Genomic DNA, 25,014 nt, shown 5'->3' with positions numbered 1-25,014 from the left:
TTGCATTTTATTGATGGCAATTTGAATGCACAGAGATACTGTGACGAGATCCTGAGGCCCATTGTCGTGCCATTCATCCACCGCCATCACCTCATGTTTCAGCATGATAATGCACGGCCCCATGTCGCAAGGATCTGTACACAATTACTGGAAGCTGAAAATGTCCCAGTTCTTCCATGGCCTGCATACTCACCAGACATGTCACCCATTGAGCATGTTTGGGGTGCTGTGGATCGACGTGTACGACAGCGTGTTCCAGTTCCCGCCAATATCAAGCAACTTTGCACAGCCATTGAAGAGGAGTGGGACAACATTCCACAGGCCACAATCAACAGCCTGATCAACTCTATGTGAAGGAGATGTCGTGCTCCATGAGGCAAATGGTGGACACACCAGATACTGACCAGTTCACTGATCCATGCCCCTAACTTTTTTTTAAGGTGCACTATATATACAAAAGTATGTGGACACCCCCTTCAAATTAGTGGATTTGGCTATTTCAGCCACACCCGTTTGGTGGAGGAGGAATAATGGTCTGGGGCTGTTTTTCATGGTTCGGGCTAGGCTCCTTACTTCCAGTGAAGGGAAATCTTAACGCTACAGCATACAATGACATTCCTAAACGATTCTGTGCTTCCAACTTTGTGGCAACAGTTTGGGGAAGGCTCTTTCATGTTTCAGCATGACAATGCCCCTGTGCACAAAGCGAGGTCCATAAAGATATAGTTTGTCAAGATCGGTGTGGAAGAACTTGACTGGCCTGCACAGAGCCCTGACCTCAACCCCATTCGAACACCTTTGGGATGAATTGGAACACCGACTGCGAGCCAGGCCTAATCGCCCAACATCAGTGCCCGACCTCACTAATGCTCTTGTGGCTGAATGGAAGCAAGTCCCCGCAGCAATGTTCCAACAGCTAGTGGAAAGCCTTCCTAGAAGAGTAGAGGCTGTTATAGCAGCAAAGGAGGGACCAACTCCATATTAATGCCCATGATTTTGAAATGAGATGTTTGACGAGCAGGTGTCCACATACCTCGGTCATCTAGTGTATCTGTGACCAACAGATGCATGTCCGTATTCTTAGTCATGTGAAAGCCGGCCAAATTCGAAACTCTTAAGTCAAATATAGACTTATTGACATTCTGTGCACTTTCACATTTTCAGACACATACCTTCACTTCTCCCGTTCATTCTCCTATGTTTCATGCATGTTTAAACCACACACGCCCACACATTCATGTTGCATTCAATTATATAAAAAAAAAAGCAGATCTTTTATTTTTATCTAACTCAATATGTGAATGTTAAGGAGTTTAGTTTTTTTGCACAATACATATTACATAGGGACACAAATTTTCCATTTAAATGTTGATTGTGTCTCATCACTAAAGCCTTTGTGACGGGTCACTCAACGTTTTCATTGTAGTTTTTGGACCAAGTTTTTGCCATTTTCGATGATATGATAGTGGTTACTGATTGACTGGGCCAATTTGCTCCGTGTGTTTGTTAATGGGTGGCTGTAAATGAGTTGTGTTGCAATAAAGCATGCAGGCATTAGTCCCAGCTGACATTGACTCAAGAATGGTCTGTACAGTTATGGTGCATTAGAGTTGAGGTGCAGGTTCTCAGTTCACTATGGGAGAAGTGAGCTGAAATACAATCTTGCTGCTTCTCAATGCAGCCCAAAATCCCCTGCATTTATGGTGCTACTTGCCAGGAGTCTTTGCTTTTTTACATTGTGTTTTATGACGCCTTACACAGGTGTGGATCATGGCAATGGACTGTATAGGCTCCAGCGATGCCTTCAAACTGGGGATTTTAGGAAGCATTGTTAGGAGGTAAGCGTTTATTTGGTTTACTTCAGGCACACTGTTCTTCAGAGCAGCATATGATATCTTAAGCCTAGTTTGTTGGAACATGAAGCCTACGGTACGCACCATTTCATTTATATTAATCTTATTTTCATTTCCTGGCAACTTGCAGCTAGAAAAACTTGTCTACAGTAGACACAAGCTACTATGTAAAGAAGAGATTTATGGTTTTGGGAGGCATTTTTGTCCCTGACTTTCGCACAAGTGCTTTTGGAACATAATGACATGCTCTGTTATTGTTTTGTCAAAAGCTGTATTGTGGTCTGTATGAGTGGTTAAGCAGGTAGGCCTACTGGAAGTAAACTGCTTCCTCCTCCCTGAGCCAGGCTACTGGAATCCATAGTGGCACGTGTCTCAAGACTTGACATCATAAAGTTTCTGTGGTATTGCTGGCTGGGTCAGTAGTTTTTTTTGCACTCACTCACTGTCATGTGCAGGCTGACTTTACTGCCTGCCTGATGTGTGGACAGAGTGTTACCTGTTAAGTCTGCCTCACCCATGTAGCTGTAGGATGGAGAGACTAGGGAAAAAGAGGTAGAGAGGGAGGGGGCATAGACCTGTGAGCCTCGTTGTGGCGTTTCCGATCCCGGATTAACTCACTGACGGAGATGTTGTTGAGCACCTGCCAACTCAGGCCTCGCTTTCCTGCACCACAACACCAGGGAAGGACTGAGGAGATGGACGCACAGGGCAGAATGGGACCTACAGGCTAGATATCAGGTCAATATGTAGAGCAACGTAGAAATGGGGTCAGTCAAGGCACTCGAGGCCTCTTTGATTGAGTTCAACCGTCGGTTTACGCTCTGTAGCCATTGTGTTGGTATGTCTGTGTTGTGCTGGCTATGTGTGTTTACTGTATATAGAGTATTTATAGTGTAAGATCAAGCCGCTCTGGAGGAAGGCTAAATTCCCCGAGGAATGTTTCCAGAGTTCTCAGGGGGTAGAGCTGAGCCAGTCGGTCACACTTTGGCTGCGGTGCCTGAAATAGGGCTCTGTTGTTTTAAGCCAGGGAACTACGTGAAACCTTTTTAAAATCTGGTGCTTTTGGAGGACTTAGGCCAAACAGGCACGAGAGAGCGCGAAAGGCAGCCAAGTTTCCCCCTGAACAGGTACTGGGACAGAAAGGCAACTGGGACAGAGCTGAGTTTGTCTGGGATAGTAACTAGGCTAGCTAGATAGATGCTGTGGCAGTGCTGTGTTTGTCTGGGGTGGGGGGTAGAATATACTGTGATGTAGCCTAGCCAATCTGGTAAGGTTGTCTTTTTAAATGGAGGTTGTACTTGGGAATGATGTGTAGGACCAAATAACTTGTGGTGGTGTTAGGGATGGGAAATGTAGACGTGATATCTATGGTGTTTCTGATGGGACAGGGAGTTAGTGAGGGCTTCTCTTTGGTTTCTGCAGTGTGTGGCCATACAGGGGTTTGAGGTGTTTGCAGACCTGTCCAAAGCAACATGAACACAGGCTACATTCAGCAGCAGCTGATTATGTGGTGAGTGCCGATGTATCCTCCAGGGTTGAGGTCAATTGAAATTGAAAGAAGTCAGTTCAGGAAGTAAACTGAAATTCCAATTCAATAATTGAAAAAGGGAGCACCTATGTTCAATGCTTTAATTCAAAGCTTTTTCCATTTATTAATTTTCAATTCAAATCACTTCCTGAATTGGCTGCATTCCATTTGAATTGACCCCAACCATGGTATCCTCTGAGTTTGTATTAACCCACACCTCGTCTCTGTGGTTCCCTAGGTCCCTGGATGCCCCGCGGCACTCCGTCCTCGCCCGCCTGCGCACGGCGCCCCCGATGGCCGGCAGCTGACCCCGCCCCCTAGGATGACGGTGAGAGAGCGGCTGCGGGAGAAGATCTCGGCGGCATTCTACCGCCATGGGCTGCTGTGTGCCTCCTATCCGGTGCCCATCATCCTCTTCACCTCCGCCAGTATCCTCGCCCTGCTGGTACGTCTGAGAACGGGTGTGTCTATGGGGGTTCTGGGGATGGGCGTGTGCATCTTCAAGAGATGATATGGGAGAGTTCTTGTACTGGTTTCTCTGAACACGTTCAGTGTTGGTTTAAGGCAAGTTGTGAAAGGATTGTATATTTATTTTTATATCAACATGGGCAGAGGTGAGATGGTAGGTTAGGAGAAGAGAAGCAGATGGATGAAAGGAAGAGGGAAACAACAGAGCTGGGAGAAAAAAGAGCAGACCCTGCAAAACCCAGTCAACTAAATAAAACAGCCATAGCCAAACACATAACTCAGGACTCGGAACAGAACACACACTTCTCCACCTCAGAGTTCCACACCAGAGGTCAACCCCGTCACAGTTGAAAGGTCACAGCTGAGAAGTCAGGATAGGATGGAACGAACACGGTACAGCATGGAACCATGGGAGGCAGCAGTGCAGTGCCAAAAGCACGGCTGGCTGACGGCTGCGCTGAGTGCAGGGAATTAAATGGGTGGAAGCAGAGTTAAAAAGAGAGACACAGCAGAGGGCTGTGAGAAAGTGACCCCTGGAGAATAGGCCTGTCTGTGTGTTCCAGGCCCTCCATCTGCCTCCCAGGAGGTGGGGGCTCCTGCTGCAAAACAAGAGGCCTTTGTGGCAGTACAGTGACCTTCGAGAGGGAGAGCGAGCGGGAGAGAGGGTGTAGTGTCCTCAAAGAGAAATCTGGATCCCGTGGCCCTGGGCCTGACAGGCTGCCAAAGAAACAGGATGTTAGTGTTAAAGCACTAAGATACTGAGCAACACTCTCAGTCACATCACTATTGTACTATACTTTGGAACTATGCAAACTGCACATATTGATGTGGTGCAGGTCAGTTACTGAGTCAGTTTTGACAGCGTTTAGTGAATAGAACACCCAGAAATGTTTCATTGTGTTCAGTCCTCACCTGAAAATCAATTTCCCAATAACCTGTTGGAATCTTTAGTTAATTATTCAAGAGGTTTGAAATGCTTTTGCTCGTCCATGAAGGTGGACTACAACTTCTCGGCAACAGAGCTGGGTCTATACCCTTCACAGTGAGGTAGTCTCCTCACGAGGGGTAATAAAATAACACAATTGTAGATTTAAACTCACAAGGTCCGGATATTTCTAGAACTAGGTGGCAAAGAGATTTTAACTGGCTATGGTTGGCATCTTCCAAATTTGTACCTACTTTCATCCCTTTGCTGCAATGTATTGCCAGGGTGTGATCATCATTTCCATTCGTGGTAAAGAATGTACCCAATGGCCTGACTGAGACAAATGCAGCACTGTCACTCTGGCTGTTTGTTTTCGCCTCAGTAGCCTCGTAGCTTTCCATGAATTTTGGAAGCGCCCTTGAACTTAATGCACTTGTTGGTTGATGGTTTTCGTTGTTTCTGTGTGTGTGTGTTTGGGGAACACCACCTGTTTTGCAGGGCAAATGGGTCCTAGAAAGTGGGCCTTTGTAGAAGAATGATTGAGTGACGATGACAACCTGGGATTAAAGGTTGTAGTTACACATACATTAGGGTGGAATTAGTGGGTATTAGTTAGACTCATGTTTTTACATGAGTGGATATGGTATCGGCATATTAAGCACTAAACCCCTTCAATCCTTTTCTCATTAAGTGTGTTCATTTCTGTGTCTGTGTGTGGGCGTGCAATTGTGCATGTGAGAGTTATCGGTCTACTAAATCTTCTAAATCTCAGTGTGTTTCATAAGAGCCAACCTCTTCCCAGGAGAACAGGGGTGTTGGTCTCTAGTTAATACTTAATCTGCCAACAAAGGACAGGGGAGGCAGTGGCACTGACTTATTTTTTCTCTCTTACAGACATTAACACACTTGCATACTCAGGGATGCTTATTTGGTCATACATGTATTATTACATACATTTAACTGTAAGGTCATGATAATTTTGGTAGAGGGTGTGTATTTTAGTGCTGGGATAAGAAGTCTCAATACTCAGGCCTGTAACTAATATTCAGACCCAAATGTAATGTATTCTCCACTCCCATGTGATCGCCTCTGTCCCTCCCTCTTCTCTCTCCCCCCTCTCTCAGTTACCCCCCTGCTGCGGCTGCCTCTGCCGAGACAGGGCCGTGGAGTTCACCACACGGGTCCGAGATTACACCGTCCCTTCCCATGAGCCCCAGGGAGACCTCGGCGAACGGCCTGACTGGGTAAGACTCACGGTCAAAAGATCAACCCACTTCCAGAGCCTACGTGGCTTGGGATTTAGACTGTTTACATGGTACATATTTCTTTTGTGGAACTCAATGAAACTAACACCACTATGTACCATGTAGTTACCAATTGCATTGAATTCTTTGAAATACCGTCTGAAAAAAGGGACTACAATAACAATAACCCATCCATCTCTCTGCCCATGTTTACAAACCTCTCGCTCTCCTTTTCCTCCAGTATCAGGGTCCTCCGGTGGCCTACATCCAGCAGGTCCTGGTGAAGGCAGCTGTGTCTCCTTGGGACAGTACGCTGGTCCCTCGTGGACGTGTTCCGCTCCCCCACTGGGCCGCGTATTCAGCCTGCTGGAGGAGATCCGCAATCATGTACACAACGACGGGTATGGGGAAACTACACACACACATCCAATGTCTCTCAGCCGCCTCTAGCTCTCTCTGCCAAAATGCACCTTGACTGGACCGGACTTACCTCTCCTCTCTTTGCAGTTCTGGGGTCAGGAGCTTGGAGGCGCTCTGCCTGCAGGTGACAGACCTGTTGCCGGGGTTACGCGTATGCAGACGGTGCTGCCGGAGCACGGTTGTCTGTTGGTCTCCCCGCAACTACTGGCAGAACCAGCGGGAACTGTTTGACTCTGACCCCGACCTGCTGAAGACCGTCCACCAGCACGAACCCAAAGGACTGCACACCTCTGCCACACTGAGAGGTAGAGAGGGAGGAAGGGGAGGGGTAAATAGAGGGCAGAGCAGAGGAAGTATCCTTTTGTATCCCTTTAGCTAATGCTCATTGAGCCCACTAGAACATGTGAGCCGGAGTTGAGCGGTTGGAAATCCGCTCATCGCTCATGGAGCGGTGCTTGCGCTCCATGGCCTTTCCTACCGCTCCAAATTCGCTCCGTTCATTAAAATCACAATTTAACCAACACCCATCTACAGTGGGGGAAAAAAGTATTTAGTCAGCCACCAATTGTGCAAGTTCTCCCACTTAAAAAGATGAGAGAGGCCTGTAATTTTCATCATAGGTATACGTTAACTATGACAGACAAAATGAGAAAAAAAAATCCAGAAAATCACATTGTAGGATTTTTAATGAATTTATTTGCAAATTATGGTGGAAAAAAGTATTTGGTCAATAACAAAAGTTTCTCAATACTTTGTTATATACCCTTTGTTGGCAATGACACAGGTCAAACGTTTTCTGTAAGTCTTCACAAGGTTTTCACACACTGTTGCTGGTATTTTTGGCCCATTCCTCCATGCAGATCTCCTCTAGAGCAGTGATGTTTTGGGGCTGTCGCTGGGCAACAAGGACTTTCAACTCCCTCCAAAGATTTTCTATGGGGTTGAGATCTGGAGACTGGCTAGGCCACTCCAGGACCTTGAAATGCTTCTTACGAAGCCACTCCTTACAGTTGCCGGGCGGTGTGTTTGGGATCATTGTCATGCTGAAAGACCCAGCCACGTTTCATCTTCAATGCCCTTTCTGATGGAAGGAGGTTTTCACTCAAAATCTCACGATACATGGCCCTATTCATTCTTTCCTTTACACGGATCAGTCGTCCTGGTCCCTTTGCAGAAAAAACAGCCCCAAAGCATGATGTTTCCACCCCCATGTTTCACAGTAGGTATGGTGTTCTTTGGATGCAACTCAGCATTCTTTGTCCTCCAAACACGACGGAGTTTAGTTTTTACCAAAAGTTATATTTTGGTTTCATCTGACATTCTCCCAATCCTCTTCTGGATCATCCAAATGCACTCTAGCAAACTTCAGACGGGCCTGGACATGTACTGGCTTAAGCAGGGGGACACGCTTGCACTGCAGGATTTGAGTCCCTGGCGGCGTAGTGTGTTACTGATGGTAGGCTTTGTTACTTTGGTCCCAGCTCTCTGCAGGTCATTCACTAGGTCCCCTGTGGTTCTGGGATTTTGCTCACCGTTCTTGTGATCATTTTGACCCCACGGGGTGAGATCTTGCGTGGAGCCCCAGATCGAGGGTGATTATCAGTGGGGTCTACACTTTTGTTTCTGGTGTCCTTTGACAGCTCTTTGGTCTTGGCCATAGTGGAGTTTGGAGTGTGACTGTTTGAGGTTGTGGACAGGTGTCTTTATACTGATAACAAGTTCAAACAGATGCCATTAATACAGGTAACGTGGAGGACAGAGGAGCCTCTTAAAGAAGAAGTTACTGGTCTGTGAGAGCCAGAAATCTTGCTTGTTTGTAGGTGACCAAATACTTATTTTCCACCATAATTTGCAAATAAATTCATTAAAAATCTTACAATGTTATTTTCTGGATTTTGTTTTCTCAATTTGTCTGTCATTGTTGACGTGCACCTATGATGAAAATTACAGGCCTCTCTCATCTTTTTAAGTGGCGAGAACATGCACAATTGGTGACTGACTAAATCCTTTTTTTCCCCACTGTATTTTTTGTGACTACCTGGACCTACCAATTGGTTTTTAAGTATTGAAACCAAACCATGGATTTGAATGAAAAGTATTTGAATAAACATGAAAAGGTGAATGTAAGAAGCAAACATCATTTCAAATAGGCTACATGTCACATTAAACAGCATATAAACACTCTAAATAGGTCAGGAGCCAGACAGGGAGCCTAAGAAGGAACGAAATGAATTATTTAGGCTATATTATTTATATTATTTCAATTATTTCAAGGCTGCAGCCTACAAAGAAAATACACTGCTCAAAAATTAAGGGAACACTTAAACAACACAATGTAACTCCAAGTCAATCACACTTCTGTAGAAATCAAACTGTCCATTAGGAAGCAACACTGATTGACAATACATTTCACATGCTGTTGTGCAAATGGAATAGACAACAGGTGGAAATTATGGCAATTAGCAAGACACCCCAATAAAGGAGTGGTTCTGCAGGTGGTGACCACATACCACTTCTCAGTTCCTATGCTTCCTGGCTGATGTTTTGGTCACTTTTGAATGCTGTCGGTGCTTTCACTCTAGTGGTAGCATGAGACGGCTACAACCACACAAGTGGCTCAGGTAGTGCAGCTCATCCAGGATGGCACATCAATGCGAGCTGTGGCAAGAAGGTTTGCTGTGTCTGTCAGCGTAGTGTCCAGAGCATGGAGGCGCTACCAGAGAAGCCAGTACATCAGGAGACGTGGAGGAGGCCGGAGGGCAACAACCCAGCAGCAGGACCGCTACCTCCACCTTTGTGCAAGGAGGAGCAGGAGGAGCACTGCCAGAGCCCTGCAAAATGACCTCAGCAGGCCACAAATGTGCATGTGTCTGCTCAAACGATCAGAAACAGACTCCCATGAGGGTGGTATGAGGGCCCGACGCCCACAGGTGGGGGTTGTCAAGCTTACAGCCCAACACCGTGCAGGACGTTTGGCATTTGCCAGAGAACACCAAGATTGGCACATCGCCACTGGCGCCCTGTGCTCTTCACAGATGAAAGCAGGTTCACACTGAGCACGTGACAGACGTGACAGAGTCTGAGACGCCCCGTGGAGAACGTTCTGCTGCCTGCAACATCCTCCAGCATGACCGGTTTGGCGGTGGGTCAGTCATGGTGTGGGGTGGCAGTTTCTTTGGGGGCCGCACAGCCCTCCATGTGCTCGCCAGAGGTAGCCTGACTGCCTTTAGGTACCGGAGATGAGATCCTCAGACCCCTTTGAAACCATATGCTGGTGCGGTTGGCCCTGGGTTCCTCCTAATGCAAGACAATGCTAGACCTCATGTGGCTGGAGGTGTCAGCAGTTCCTGCAAGAGGAAGGCATTGATGCTATGGACTGGCCCGCCCGTTCCCTCTGACCTGAATCCAATTGACACATCTGGGACATCATGTCTCGCTCCATACACCAAAACCACGTTGTACCACAGACTGTCCAGGAGTTGGCGGATGCTTTAGTCCAGGTCTGGGAGGAGATCCTCAGAGACCATCCGCCACCTCATCAGGAGCATGCCCAGGCGTTGTAGGGAGGTCATACAGGCACATGGAGGCCACACACACTACTGAGCCTCATTTTGACTTGTTTTACGGACATTACATCAAAAGTTGGATCAGCCTGTAGTCTGGTTTTCCACTTTAATTTTGAGTGTGACTCCAAATCCAGACCTCCATGGGTTGATACATTTGATTTCCATTGATAATTTGTGTGTGATTTTGTTGTCAGCATATTCAACTAGTAAAGAAAAAAGTATTTCATAAGATTATTTCATTAATTCAGATCTAGGATGTGTTATTTTAGTGTTCCCTTTATTTTTTTGGAAGCAGTGTACATTGGGAAGCATTTGTGAGTGCGACACTAGTCTGGTAGGGACATAAAGGGCTCAGCATTTAAACAGCATTTTGTTGTATTAAATCATTATAGTCTATACATTTAGCATTTAGGCTGTGACTTACTTAGAATGAAATACAAATTAAACGATAAATGCCTTATTAGTCTGTCTACAGTGCCTTGAAAGAGTTTGGCCAGTCTGTGGCTTCAGGCTCATGTGATGGTGCCTGGAGTGCAGGCCAGCAGCAGATAATATCATTTGCAGAGCCACTGGGGAGGCTAAACACCCTTTTGGCCAATCTTGCCAGGCTGAGCAGAGATGCAGAGTTTAGGTAGGCCTAAAGGTTTTTAGGCAAAATAACCCAATCAAAACGGAAAGCTCCTTGAAAGTGGGAATGTGCCAGGCCTATTTATGGCTCATTGTATAGATAATAGAACAAAAATGAACAAAACTTTTAAGAGATCTGATTTTTAGTTTATAAATACTTTGCTACAATGACACTCTTAGTTATCTACAAACCTTGTTCATTCAGCAAAGGGCTATAGCAGCACACAAGTAGACTACAAATGCATGCCCTCAGCTCGTGAAGTGAGCCCTACGTTTTTGGAGCGAAATTGGAGCGGGCAAGATGGCCGACGCTCCAGCCTTTGGGAATCTCGCTCCGCGCTCCAGTCAAATTGGGCACGCTCCTTACTCCACTCACGTACTCTGGCCCCAACTAGTGTCAGGCAGACTGGTAATGCTGATATTGTTCAATGCTAATTGTGTGTGTGTGTGTGTGTGTGTGTGTGTGTGTGTGTGTGTGTTAGACCTGCTGTTTGGCGTCCCGGGGAAACACACAGGGGTGAGTCTGTACAGCAGGAAGAAGGTGGTCACCTACACCATCACCGTGGTCCTGGGCAGCTATGACACCAGGTTCCTGTCTAGCCTGCGGGCGCGTCTCCGCCAGCTGCACCCTTCGGTGAACTGCAGCCTGCGAGACGACCACATGGTGCACGTGCACTTCAAGGAGGAGATTGGCATCGCCGAGCTCATCCCCCTGGTCACCACCTACATCATACTGTTCGCCTACATCTACTTCTCCACACGTAAGTATCTGACTGGTCTGGACGCCACGGGGGCATCTCAATAGTCTAAAGAGGTTCACTTCCCTTCATCTGCACTGATCTGAAAGTTGGCTTAGTTTGAATTAGTTAAAGATGCATCCTTCTTTCCATCCGTCCTTCCTTGAAGTAATGTGTCCCATTACTAAGGCTGGTGGGGGCAATTGGTTTCAAATGAAATGCTTTGGGGGCCTCTCCTTTTCTCTGGGATATTGTTCCCAGGTGCCCAGTCAAGGCCACAGAGCCAAGGCCCAGAATAGTGTGTGTGTGTGTGTGTGTGTGTGTGTGTGTGTGTGTGTGTGTGTGTGTTTTGACTGAGTCCTAGCCAAGGCTGTTCCTGTCTAGTCCAGGGATAATCCCATATACAGGAACACTGTAGTCCACCATAATGCACCACGATAAGACTCACCAATGTGTGCCAACACCAACAATATGCTGGCATACACACACACACATGTGCAATCTGTACTGTACACAAACCTCATTTCAACTAAGATCTGCAGAAACTCACTCATGCTCAGAGACATTCTTCTTTGTAGTGTGGTTGTGTAGCCTCTGTCTATGCTAACTCTTTCCTTCCAGTGTGTGTAGCCGCTGTCTATGCTAACTCTTTCCTTCCAGTGTGTAGCCTCTTTCTATGCTAACTCTCCTTCCAGTGTGTGTAGCCTCTGTCTATGCTAACTCTTTCCTTCCAGTGTGTGTAGCCTCTGTCTATGCTAACTCTTTCCTTCCAGTGTGTGTAGCCGCTGTCTATGCTAACTCTTTCCTTCCAGTGTGTGTAGCCTCTGTCTATGCTAACTCTTTCCTTCCTTCACTCAGGCAAGATTGACATGGTGAAGTCAAAATGGGGCTTGGCACTGGCTGCCGTGGTAACGGTGCTCAGCTCTCTGCTTATGTCTGTGGGGCTCTGCACCCTGTTCGGCCTGACGCCAACACTCAATGGAGGGTAAGAAACACACACACACACACACACACCAAAAGCATGCCCACACACTTACTAACTCACACACACTCTAAAAGCCCCTGACCCTCTCCTGCTCATTGATCTGTATGGATTACTGTGGGACTGCAGATGTTAATGTACAGTGAGTGACAGGGGACTCTGTTACTGAGAGCAACAGATGTGGACTTAAAGGGGAGGTGGGATTCCTAAGAGGGCGGGGATAGATATTGATGTGGTGTACCTGGCCAATCACACCCAGCTTATTGGAATGTAGAGGATGGCGTGACCACCTCACACCATCCAAATCTCACCAACCATCAACCAAGATTCCAGGGTCTATACACACACATGCACATAGACCTACATACCCACGATTGTGCATATTGACACAATGGCCACACAATAAATCCTGAAGTAATAACACACGTGTTAAGTCTTTATCTTCTGTGGTGTAGTTTTGTTACATACTGACCTCCAACCCACCAACCCTTATCTTCACGTGTAGTGATAGCATATCTCCGGTTTACTCTGTCAAACCTTCTTAATTCGCCCGTTCTCTCTTTCTTCATCCATACTCTTGTCTACTAAATGTCCCAGTTTCTATTTTTAACCAGTTTTTTTATTTGTATGACAAATATAATGACATCAATCAAATTGAAAAACCTGACCTCTCTCCCACCCTAACATCCAAACTTGCATCTATCACCTGATCCACAAATAAGCACTCTGAGAGCACTGGTTACTCAAATGAGATTATGAAGTATTATTCACAACAGCCTTGTAATCATGTTGTCTCTCCTTGTGTCTCTCTCTCTCTCTCTCTCTCAGTGAGATCTTCCCCTATCTGGTGGTGGTGATAGGGCTGGAGAACGTCCTGGTTCTCACCAAGTCTGTGGTGTCCACCCCTGTTGATCTGGAGGTCAAACTACGCATCGCTCAGGGTAAGACTGTGTGTGTGGGTTGGTTGGTTCTTCTATCCTTGTGGGGACCTAAAAATCCCCAAACGTCCCCACAAGGATAGTAAAACAAGAAACATTATCCCTCGTGGGGACATTTCCCACATCCCCATGAGGACAAAGGCTATTTTAAGCTTAGGGGTTAGGTTTAGGGTTAAGGTTAGTGTTATGGGTTAGGGAAAATAGGATTTGGAATGGAAATTAATTTTAGGTCCCCACGAGAATAGAAGAACAATACGTGAAAGCCAAGCATTTGTTGATGTGGTATGGTGTTGTCCCTCTCCAGGTCTTAGTAATGAGAGCTGGTCTATCATGAAGAACATGGCCACAGAGCTGTGCATCATCCTCATAGGATATTTCACCCTGGTGCCCGCTATCCAGGTAACACAAACACACACCAATCTATCGCACACTGGCGTATGAACACAGGTAGACACACACTTTCATTCACATAGTAGAGCATACTGCCACACAACATACACCCACACACACTTCTCCCGTGTATGTTATGAGTGGCCTGATGTTTATTTCTGTGTGTGTTTCCAGGAGTTCTGTCTGTTTGCTGTGGTGGGGCTGGTGTCTGACTTCTTCCTTCAGATGTGTTTCTTCACTACAGTCCTTTCCATTGACATCCGACGCATGGAGGTGAACACAGGCACACACACACACTGTCAACAGTGCTTTCCTTAGTAATTAACCACATGGAGGAGAGGTCATAGACACACACACATTTGCAATGTGAAGGTGAGGTCTCTTGTGACATGAGTCATTTCCAGAGTCGACAGTATTCAGTAAAATATTGACAGTCTCTTTATCCACCTTGTTCCCCTGTTACGCTCAGACACATGCATACTCTAACACTAATCCATACACATACACTCACATACTTGTACTCTCACACACGTTACACACTCCCACATGCCCGCAACCTAAAACTGTCCTCTCACACACCCAGTTGGCCGATCTGAACCGGCGTCTTCCGGCCGAGGCGGGGATGCCACCTCCCAAACCGGGCCCCCTGCGCCCTCGGGAGGCGCCTCCTCCCCCACGGCCCTCGCCCCACACCATCACCCTGCAGACGCCCGCCTTCAGGAACCTGCGTCTGCCCAAGAGGCTCCGTGTGGTCTACTTCCTGGCCCGCACGCGTCTGGCCCAGCGCTTCATCATGGTGAGACTGGGTGGAGGCACTTCCAGAAAATACAGTTAGTTTAAGTTAGGGTTGAACGATTATTTCACAAAATGCACAGGCTTTCCAGAAATTAGGATTGAAAGATTCCTGATTTCCTGCTTATTCCCGTCTGATTCCGGGAATCTTCCAACTGGATTTTTTGGGAATTTAGGGAAAGTTATCGGACTTTTGCGACCCTAGTTTCACTTAGTCCAGTGTTAACAAATGCTTGTGTGAAAGGAGGGTGAGTTAGCACTGGGCTAAGAACAAGCAGTGTGAAAAAGCCTTAAGGGTGACTGTCTCAAGGCCTTTTCACAGAGAGTCTGCCTTTTGGGCCGTCGTGTCTGCATGTGTAACTGTCTGTCTCGCCTGTCAATATTTGTCTGTCTCTGTATGACTGTCTGAACATTTACAGTGCTTCCTTGAAGTAGCTCTCTGTATGCATTGACATGTCCCTGTATCGTTGTAGGTGGGTACAGTGATCTGGATTGGCATCCTGGCCTACACGGACCCTGCCGGCCTCCGCACCTACCTGGCAACCCAGGTATCTGAACAGAGCCCCCTGGGGGAGGGCGGGGCCGGGGGTCTGCCCCCCCACCTGGGAGTAGCCCCAGTCTTCCCTGGACCAGGAGGGGATCCCGCCAGCACCCTCAGTGTCCTCCCCGCCCCGGCTGAACCCACCCCGCTTCCAGAGAACCAGTCCCAGGGCCACCATGGGGCCCCCAGGGAAGGAGTACCCCACCAGGCCCAGCCCCCAACCCTGGTGCCCCAGATCAGCTGGGGGGCGGAGGATGAGGAGGGCTGGAGGAGGCTGTCTTTCAGACACTGGCCCTCGCTCTTCAGCTACTATAATATTACACTGGCCAAGAGGTAGGTCAGGGGAGTTGGAATGAGTTACTGTGTGTGTATGTGCATAGTGTGTGTGTCACTGTTTACCCTACTGACCATGCTTTTGGGTTATGGATGGGAAGAAAGGTGAATTCAATGTCAAATGTAGGAAATGTCATTTTGTTACCTTTCTGTCCCACAGATACATCAGCATCCTGCCTGTCATCCCCGTCACGCTCCACCTGAGCCCCCGGGAGGCCATCGAGACGCGTCACCCCCAGGACACACGCCACCCCCCGCCGCCCACCCTCAAAACTAACGACCTGCCCGCAGACCTCACGCTCTACAAGTCAGTACCAACACACTCACACATGCAACAACCTCTATCGCCAAGGCCTTCAAACTACAGATTTACTAATATTCGCCCTAATACCACAATCTATGCACTTCATGTTTTTCAAATGCACACACCCACACACAGTGCACACCACTTCAAAGTCCATGCTAAAGCTCTTGTGCAGGCGAAAGGTCAATGTTATAGGGAACGGTTATGGTGTCAAGGCCAAGAGATTCAGTGATAATCCACACCGTCCAAACTCTCATCTCATACAGTATATGCTCGCATTTGTCCCACATAGGATTTCAAAATTCCGGAAACTTTCAATAAATCCCCTAGTTTTCCCATAATCCCGGTTGGAGGATCCTGGAATCAGGAAGGAATAAGCAGGAAATCCGGAAGCCTCCAACCAGGATTTCTGGAAAACCAGGGAATTTATTGAAAGTTCCAGAGATTTTGCAACCCTAGTCCCACACCTCTCTCCTCTCCCTCTCTTTCTAACTTTGTAAACTAAACAAGGCCAAACAGTCCGTCACTGTGTCGATGGTTATCTAAAAAAAGGTAGGAAGAAAGAGAAAATAGTTTTTCTCTTATCTCTACAGTTGACTGGATATTGGGTGAGTTCATTTTTCATCGGTGGCCCAGGTGGGTGGGATTTGCACATTTTAGACCATTCCATTGGTCCTAAAGTGAAATCTCCACCCACCCGGGGCACAGGGCCATGCAAAACAAACTCCCTCACTGACTCGCAGACTTTGGTCCTATCTACCAGCTCATCTGATTGGCTGTCAGGTTACTCGTAAGATGTCCGTGGGTTGATGATGTCATGGTGGAGTGGGTGATGGTTGGTGTGGTTTTTGGATGGTGTGAAACGGGATCTCAACTGTGTTTTCCCTAGTTCTATTTTGTTAGTAGTAGGGGGCAAAGGTTCCTCAAAGCAACAGGCAGTACTGCCAACATCAATGTTTCTATTAGAACAAACAGAATTAGGCAGTGGGGGGGGGGGGGGTGCTGTGTTGCTTGAGAAGTGAGGATGGAAATATTGTTTTAAAAGACCACCAGTGTTTTTCCTGCTGTTTACTACATCCTTGACCAATAGCATATTAAAATTGATCCAACTTTTGAACTTTGTCCACCGGGATTTGTAACGCTAGGGAGGGTTTTCATTGTAATTGGAAGGTCTGAATCATATTCATCAGGTCATGGTCATCTGTGAAACCCAGATCAGTGTTCACGGTTCCTATCTGAGATAAAGGCCACGGTGGTGCAGGTCGTCTCTGGAACACAGGCCAGGCACCGATGGAGATTTGTCTATTAGAATATTTGGGTCAGGCCAAGGAAAGGGGCTTGGGTGGTTCTCACAGAATAAAAACTAGAAACTATCGTATCTCTAAGGACAGAATCCGTTGGAACTCTTGCTTAGGTGGACTCACTGTGTTATTTTCAGAGAATCTCCCTCAGCCTGTTTACAATGGTCATAAACAAATAAACTGGTTGCCAATCAATGTTTGACACAATATTGTATTATGTTATGCCTGTGGTGGTGTTGGAATTACAATAGTATGATTAAAAAAAACATAATTTCAAATGGAAAGGCTCTGGTCCTATGATTCTGTTATCAAGTCACCTGCTTTCTGTTGTAGTGTGAATGGAAGTGCAACCATAAGGTGAAGAAAAACAAGCATTTTGTCCCTGGCTCTTAATGGTCAACATTTGCATACTTCCACTGAAGTGGTCTGATTGGCTTGAACTTGTGCTATTTGCAGCTAGTTTGTGCACACCACATGGGTATGTTTCCCTAAGGGGACAATAAAGTCGGTATGTACACGTTGACTCCATGCATGAGTGTGTGCTGGACCAGTCAAACTCTGGTATTGCACGTCGAGCTGGTCACACCAGTGCGTCAGGCCCTATTGTCATGGCAGGGACACATTCTACACTACAGGTGCTTTTGAGGCTTCTGCCTTTACAACCGTCTCCACTAGAGGGACACACTGGACCCATTTACATATGGCTCTGCATTCTAGACTTTTCTCATGGGGGACAATGAACAGTCAGTCATGTTATGCAATGGAATGTCATTCTGACAAGCTTATGATTTATGTTGGTACGTCATTGCGTCAAGTTCACACCTTTCTCAAGGTTCAAGTCTTTCTATTGTAAGATGCACTGTGCGGGCTACAAGATGGTTTGGTCTCCCGGTCATTGGTACTCTTTGTCTCTGTCTAACTTTCTCTCCCTTCACATATTTAACCTGCTCTCTCTCAATCTCAATACAATCCAAACCAGCGTTATTGGCACGTATGGAGAAGGCATCACACAGGTTATTAACCCTCTCTGTCTCTCTCTTTAGGGTAGCAGCTCTGGGCCTGGCAGCAGGGGTTCTGCTGGTGCTGCTGCTCTTCTGTCTCTACCGGGTCCTCTGTCCCCGCAACTACGGCCAGAACGGTGTGGCCCACGGACGCCGTCGCCGCGGTGACCTGCCCTGCGACGACTACGGCTACTCGCCACCCATCAGCGAAATCTCCCCCCTGCTGCTGCGTGGACACAGCATGGTGAGAGACTGGGCACACACACACACACACACACAATCGGACACATACCATTGTTTATTTGCGTGTATATTTACGAGTATCTCTCCTCTGCATTCTCTCTCTCTCTCTCGCTCTCTCTCGCTCTCTCTCGCTCTCTCTCTAGGATATAGAGTGTCTGGCGAGTGATGGAATGCTGTTGGCCAGTTGCTGTCTGGCAGGACAGATCCGTGTGTGGGACGCTCAGACTGGAGACTGCCTCACCGTCATTCCTAAACATGGGTAAGACAGGTGCAAACATACCACATACAGAGCTATGGACAGTTCATGCTTGTGTTCATGCATAGTGTTTCTCTTTTTTGGTCTGCCACCACCCACCTCTTCGGAGTACAACTTTTATTATTTTAATAATAAATGTACAATATTAACTTTACATATGTAAGTACAAGACATTAGATTTATTTTTTCAGTATAGTATTCCTCTGTGTTCAACCTTCTTCCCATTCCCATGTCCTTTATTTCTTCCTACATAGTCTTCCCTCCTGTTCTATATGCATATCCAGCCTCCTAGCCTGAACGCTAAACTGTCTCTCTGTGTCAGCCTGCGGCGGAGTAGCAGCAGTGGCTGCTGGCAGCAACGGGATGGATGGGACGCTGTGGGTGTGGCCGAACCTGAGAACCTGGGGAGCGGGACAGAACCAGGGGGCGGGGTTTTTGACGAGGACGAGGGCTACCCCCTCAGGCGGCGGAGCACCCCACGCCCGGCCCTCTTTGAGGATCAACCCGACCTCACCCCCCTCATCGACACCAACTTCGACTCCCAGCCCCCCTCCCACCTTCTCCTCACCCCGCCCAGGGATGGCTTTGACTTCGGGGGGCTGGTGGAGAGGGCCTACCTGGAGCATGAGCCTCCTGCCTCCTACCCCTCCCCCTCACCCCCGTCGGGACCCGCTCCCCAGAGGAGACGCAGCCTGGGGTACATCCAGCCCCCTGCTCCACAGGGCCAGGGAACCCCGGACTGGGAAAGCGCCGTGTGGGCCATGGAGCTCCGGGGGAACCTCATCGCTGCTGGGAGGAGCAGCGGCAAACTGGAGGTGAGACCCAATCCCAAATCAACCCCTAGCCCCTACCCCCTACCCCGTCACTAGACACTTTATGATGCTCCCTTGTAGAACAGAAATAAATAACTGGATGGGTGTAGAGGGAGTGGATGAGATGGGAAGGCGCAGGGGAAGTGGGAAGAGAGGGGGTAGTCATGATGAGCAAGCAGGAAACAATATATGCAAGAGGAGAGAGTACAAATGACCTCGACTAATCTGTACCCCCGCACATTGACTCGGTACCGGTACCCCCTGTAGATAGCCTTGCTATTGTTACTTTTATTTTATTTTTTACTTTAGTTTATTTAGTAAATATTTTCTTAACTCTATTTCTTGAACTGCATTGTTGGTTAAGGGCTTGTAAGTAAGCATTTCACGGTAAGGTTGTATTCGGCGCATGTGACAAATAACATTTGATTTGAGTAGGAGAAATTGGCACAGAGAAAGCCAGGGCAAGTGCACTAATGTGTGATGTGTGGTTAGCTGTGGGACGCTGTGGAGGGCTCGTTACGCTGCAGTAATGAAGATGGCGTCTCAGGGATCACGGCCCTGGCCTTCCTCAACAACAGGATCGTGGCGGCCAGACTCAACGGCTCTCTAGACTTCTTCACTGTCGACATCAACAAGCCTCTGGGCTTACTGCAGTACAGAGGTGAGCACACACACTGTCAAATGACCCAATGATGTCAATATCAGTCCCCTGTAGCTCAGTTGGTAGAGCATGGTGCTTGCAACGCCAGGGTTGTGGGTTCGTTTCCCACGGGGGGCCAGTATGAAAATTTATGCACTCACTAACTGTAAGTCGCTCTGGATAAGAGCGTCTGCTAAATGACTAAAATGTAATATACACTGAGTGTACAGAACATTAGGAACCTGCTTTTTCCATGACATAGACTGACCAGGGGAATCCAGGTGAAAGCTATGATCCCTTATTGATGTCACTTGTTAAATCCACTTCATTCAGTGTAGATGAAGGGGAGGAGACAGGTTAAAGAAGGATTTTTAAGCCTTGAGACAATTGAGGCATGGATTGTGAATGTGTGCCATTCAGAGGGTGAATGGGAAAGACAAAATGGTAGTGATTGGGGTATGGTAGTAGGTGCCAGGCTCACCGGTTTGTGTCAAGAACTGCAACGCTGCTGGGTTTTTCACACACAATAGTTTCCAGTGTGTATCCAGAATGGTCCACCACCCAAAGGATATCCAGCCAACTTGACACAACTGTGGGAAGCAAGAGAGTCAACATGGGCCAACATCCCTGTGGAACGCTTTCAACACCTTGTAGACGAGTTGAGGCTGTTCTGAGGGCAACAGGGGGTGCAACTCAATATTAGGAAGGTGTTCCTATAATATTTTGTACACTCAGTGTATGTCTGTAATACGCTTGGAAAGTCGATTGTGTCACAATCTGTAAAATGTCAACACAACTGGAGTCACCTCGCCATTTCTGGAGACATGTTATTGACAGGGCAGTGCTACGGTAGCTATCAATAGTGTAGTTAACTAATTGTCAAGTAAGGTGTCTCCAGACGTTTACTTTTTCGACGTTTGTGACGTCTTGACTTTCAGCGCGTATTAACACTAGACATCTGTAATGAGTGTGTTATTATCTATATTGACTGTGTTCTGTGTGGTGCCAGGTCCCCCCGGGCGTGGTAACATGCCACCCTCGCCCTGCTACAGCAGTGAGGATGTGATCTCATGCCAGCTGACGCGCTCAGTGCAGTGTGCCCACCAGAAACCCATCACAGTGCTTCGAGCCGCTGCCGGCAGAGTGGTCACGGGCAGCCAGGACCACACCGTCAGGGTGAGTGAGAACACACACACAGAAACACGCACGCAGATGTACAGAAACACACACACACGGTTAGCTGTGGGACACTGTGGAGGGCTCGTTATGCTGTAGTAATGAAGATGGCGTCTCAAGGATCACGGCCCTGGCCTTCCTCAACAACAGGATCGTGGCGGCTCGTGTATATCATTCACCAACATTTTGCATGATAAAACAGAATAAAATCAACACTCACTCACACACACTAAAACCCTGCTGTTTGTCCCTCTGTGTGTCAGGTGTATCGTCTGGAGGACTCATGCTGTCTCTTCACCCTCCAGGGCCACTCTGGGGGAATCACTGCCATCTACATAGACCAGGTTAGTCAATGGTACAGTATGTGTCCCCCCCACCCCATCGGGGCAGTCCGATGGTACAGCCTTGTCCCCCAAAGCTGTGTTCCAATGGCTAAACTCTTGTCTGGCTGCATTCCAACCCAAAACCTGCTCCCTTGATGAATTGCCCCCAGAAGGATAGTTATGCAATGTAGCAATGGGCACACCATGCTCCTAAAATTCCACCTTTTCCGAACCCTCTATACCAGTCTTGGTGGGTGTGCAGGAGAGTCACTAAGGCACAGGCAGCACAATTCTGATATTTTTTCCACAAATTGGTCTTTTGACCAATCACATCCAATCTTTTCACATCAGATCTTTTTCAGAGCTGGTCTCATTGGTTAAAAGACCAATTAGTGGAAAGTAATACGAATTGGGCTGCCTGTGTAAACGCAGCCTAAGATGCTCCTTTCGATCAAAATCCTTTCGACTGTAAGCCCCCCTTACTAGGGCACATCGTAGCAAAACTTTTTGCAACGGAAAATTTTGATTTCTTATCAACTCCAGGTAGTCCCTCCCCATAGCAGTCCACTTTTTTCTGTTTGTACTTAATATGACCCATGTGAAGTATCAGTCATTATGTGGTGTTGCAGACCATGGTTCTGGCCAGTGGGGGGCAGGACGGAGCCATCTGTCTGTGGGATGTGCTGACGGGCAGCCGGGTGAGCCACGTGTACGGTCACCGTGGCGACGTGACCTCTCTGGTGTGCACCACATCGTGCGTGATCAGCAGCGGCCTCGACGACCTCATCTGCATCTGGGACCGCAGCACGGGCATCAAGCTCTACTCCATACAGCAGGTGGGTCGCTCAGTGTGTGTGTGTGGATCATTTGGGAGAAATCTGGTAAACTTCTCTCCTGTTATTCAGTGATAGTTTATGCTTTATGCCTCTTCGCCTGCTCTCCATCCCAATGTTCCCTTCTTTCTCTAAACCTAACCTGTCTCCCCCCTCTCTCTCTCCCAGGAGGTGGGCTGCGGGGCCAGTCTGGGGGTGATCTCTGAGTCTCTCCTGGTGACAGGGGGCCAGGGCTGTGTCTCCTTCTGGGACCTGAACTTTGGGGACCTCCTCCAGACGGTCTACCTGGGCCAGAGCAGCGACGGCCAGGGGGTCCGCCAGCTCGTGGTGCTGAACAATGCCGCCATTGTCTGCGACTTTGGCTCCGAGCTCAGCCTGGTCTACGTGCCCTCTGTGCTGGAGAAACTGGACTGAGCAGGAGCAGAACTAGGACAGGCGTCACACAGTGGCCTGGAGGAGTAGATGAAATGATCAGTACTGACAATGGGGATACATGCAAACTCAACTCTTTTTTGGCCCTTTTCGCTTCACTACACTGCACTGCAGTTGGACAATCTTCTTGGAAAGAGTTGACGTGATTGGCTTATTTCGATCGCTAGTACTTCCCCCGATTAGGTGGGCATTTTTATAGCAATACATAACATTTTTTATAAAGCTAATGTCTGGTTGGAGAGACAGATGTACGGATGGTCAACCTGCCACAGGGTGAGGTCTGTCTGAACAGAAAGATGACCCTTGAACTTGTTAGTAGCTCAGGGGGTTTGTAGCCAAGCATTGGATGATTTGGGGTACACACACCCCAAGGGGTTCCCATCCAACGATCAGACAGTCTCTGCACTCTATGCTGCTGTCATTGGCGGAGCTGTTTGATACCCTGCCCATCCCACCACGCCAGCCAATCAGTGTAGCGCAGCTCTGGCAGGCTCAGGTCATGAGGTCTGAGGACCATTGGGCTAAGCTAAGCAGTTACTAGCGTGTGTGTGTGTGTATTTTGTGTCCTGGGAAAGAAACAAAGTCCCTTTTTATGGTGAAATACTGCTGACAAAAATCCTTCATTATTGTGTGTGTGAGAGAGATAATTGGATACGATTACTGTAATGAAATGTACCTTGAGAGGGGTTTGTTTTTATGTTTAAATCTATTTATTAGTGATACATTTTTAAGTAACAATTTGTTTGAGAATTGCATAATAATATAATGTGGAGATGTCATAAATGTAAGGTTTGATATTTTTTTAAAAACATTGGTTATGATGAGATATTAATATTTGTAATATGAATATTTTGGAACTGAAAAAGGTGAAGGGTTTTCTTGGAGTTGGGGATTGAGGGGGAGAAGTTCCTTCCCTTACCCCCGCCTCAGGGCTACTGTTGCTGCAAGAGGACCCATCTGGTCCATAAGAGCCCCTTTAGCTGTAAGAGGCTCTATACCTGTATACTTTCTGCTTGAATTTTGGATTTGCATCTGAAGTTGCGCTAGCTATACATTGGCACACATGGTTAGAGTTTACATTGGCTGCCCTCTTCCCATGTTAACTGTGCCCAGGAGAAATGTAAGATCATTTGAGATTGTGAATATATTCAATTGTACTGTTTTACATTAGTAACGTTATGTCATGCTACTATTGTACATCTTGTTCTCTGACAAAACGTTCCATTGAGGAAATCACGTTACTTTTTAAATACCTAAAAAAGGCTTCCTATTGAAAAACACTTTCATTATCTCTGTCCCCTATGTTTTCCAATACAATGAAAAGGTATCTTATTTTTACGGTCTTATCTCTGTAATTCTCTGCTTGTGAGTTTGAGAACCCTATCAGGCATAAAAGGAGAGGATGGGTAGGGTACCAGTATGGTGATAACTCCACCTTGGCCCATCCAGTCTTTTCATGTGAGCAAAGGAGTCCGTCGGGCGTCAGACTAGGAATGAGGAGGAATTTCAGATGGTACCCTCTAGGTTGGACCCTCTACTAACTCAACCTTTCTTCCAGCCTGAAAGCTCTGAGTGAATGTAGCGCCAGCTTGCAGACACACAATGCCGAGAGAATGTAGTGGGCTTGACCTTAGACGTTAGCCTACTTGGTTACTTACACCCTCACCAAGTGCACTAGCTGAATGTAGATCCGTGATGCTTGATATTGAAAAGCAAATCCACTCAACTTCAACCTACAGAAATGTAACATTAACTTGTGCACTAACTCTTAACCCTCTCAAATGCACGTGCTCACACACACACTAGGCACTTTGAAACATAATGTATACAAAGACATTCAGAAACATACACACATACTGAAAACACCATGAAAACGTAGAAACGCACACAGACTTGTGAATGCAGGGGTGGACAGCTTTAGTCCTCAAGTGTTGCAGTGTCTGCTGGCTTATCAATAACATGAATTGAAGAAAAATAAAAACCCAGACAGGCACGCCATCCCTCAAGGACTCAAGTTGTGAACCCGTGTTCTATTGTAACGGTTCTAATTTATTTAGTTTATTTTTTTATGTAAATAATAGGTGAAAGAATTTTGGTCCTACAAAAGTTGACAGGGGGAAGGAGGTGATGGGCAGAGAGAAACCGGTGTAAATATTGTTTTTGTGGAATCATAGACCTGCTCTGCCTGCCTCCTCTCGTCGGTTGGTTAGGGTACGCAGACTGTAGTGGAGGTAGCAAATGTTCTGTACTATTTTACTATTTTTAACACAGGAGCAAAACTTTGTACTAATTTCCAAATAAAGAGGCTTTGATACCTTGTCATGGTCTGTAGTGTGTGATTTTTTTTTT

At 47.1% G+C, this 25,014-nt stretch overlaps 1 pseudogene; it reads left to right on the top strand.

Moving 5' to 3' along the window:
* Positions 1-1,732: 1,732 nt before the first annotated feature.
* Positions 1,733-24,984, top strand: LOC123485463 (annotated as a pseudogene).
* The last annotated feature ends 30 nt before the right edge of the window (positions 24,985-25,014 follow it).

This window comes from Coregonus clupeaformis, unplaced genomic scaffold (assembly GCF_020615455.1).
Source record: "Coregonus clupeaformis isolate EN_2021a unplaced genomic scaffold, ASM2061545v1 scaf0700, whole genome shotgun sequence".
Lineage (NCBI taxonomy): Eukaryota > Metazoa > Chordata > Actinopteri > Salmoniformes > Salmonidae > Coregonus > Coregonus clupeaformis.
This window is presented reverse-complemented; position numbering and strand designations above follow the sequence as displayed.